We start from the raw sequence: 1,330 nt of genomic DNA on the forward strand, positions 1-1,330 counted from the left end.
AACCAGGAGACTCGGCTGTGCCCGCAGCCCAGGCTGTGGCCACAATGGCATGGCCGGGGGGACCCACGTGCCCCTCACTCAGCCCATGGCAGGGATGTGCCCATGTGCGTTTTGTTACCCAGTGGGGGATGGACCCCTGGAGATGCCCCTCCACCTTTACCTGCACTTGAAGCGTTTCTCCGCCCCGGCCACCTCAGCCAGCTTGCGCCAGCCCCGGCTGGTGTTATCCAGGAGCTTGCAGAGCTGGGCCACCACCTCCTCACCCAGCGAGCCGACGGGCATGCTCCAGTCCCCCATCCTGTCCCAGCCCCACCACCGCCTGCATGGGGACACGGAGGGGACGAGCCGTCAGCAGGTGATGGGGTGACAGGCGCCTGCACACCTCTGGACACCGCCTGGCGCTGCTCCAGCTGGGGACAGGGTGGCTCAGGAAGGAGAGCACCAGCACGAGCTCGCCAGCGTTGGGTCACGTCCCCGCAGGAGCCCAGGAGGGTTTTGGCCTCCTTGGGGAGGTGCTGGGAGCTGGCCAGGCAGTGCTTCTGGATCCGGCCACTGGCAGCCAGCCAGGAATGACCCAAGTTCCCCCTCCATGCCTGGAGGACAAGAGCTGTGACAGAGGCACAGGAGACCCCGCTCACCCCCCAGCCTTGGGCCACGTTAGCCCAGCCCCAGGACAGGGACCCTCGTGGGACAGGGTCCAAGGAACTGGAAAGAGGGAATGTCCCCTGACACCTTCCCCATCCCTTCAGGGGACACAGAGAACAGGGCCCCTCATGGCGGGATGAGCCCGGGGACCCCTCTCCTTCTGGCAGAGACCCCAGTGGGACGGCAGCAGCCCTCTTGCTGTCTCCAGGCCCCTGGGTGGTGGCTCCGGAGCCAGCACAAGCCCTGCAGGGCCACCACAAGGAGACCACAGAAGGGGTTAGGGGAGGGGACATAGGGGTCCTGGGGCTGGGACCCGCCTCAGCTCCCCTTGACCCCAGCAAAGGCTTTGGCAGCAAGGGGAACATGGCATGAATCACCCTGGATGGGGGCAGCACCCAGGGATGGGCTCTCTCCTCCTCCCCCTGGATCCCTCCCCACTGACCCACCCTGGGTGGGTGCTTGTCCCCAGGACCAAGCCGCCTGCGACAGCTCGGTGACACTCGCCCAAGCAGGTGGGCTCCGAGACGCGGAGGGCACAGTGGGCAGGGACTCGGGTGCCCCCTCTGCTCACCTGCTGCTGGATCTGTGGGGCTGGACGCGCTGGGGGGTGGTGAGGGGAGGGCAAGCTGCAGGACAGGCACGGCGGGGACAGGGCACTCACCGCTGAATACAGCCTGGCCTGAGC

Source organism: Aptenodytes forsteri, unplaced genomic scaffold (genome assembly GCF_000699145.1).
Source record: "Aptenodytes forsteri isolate BGI_AS27 unplaced genomic scaffold, ASM69914v1 Scaffold274, whole genome shotgun sequence".
NCBI lineage: Eukaryota > Metazoa > Chordata > Aves > Sphenisciformes > Spheniscidae > Aptenodytes > Aptenodytes forsteri.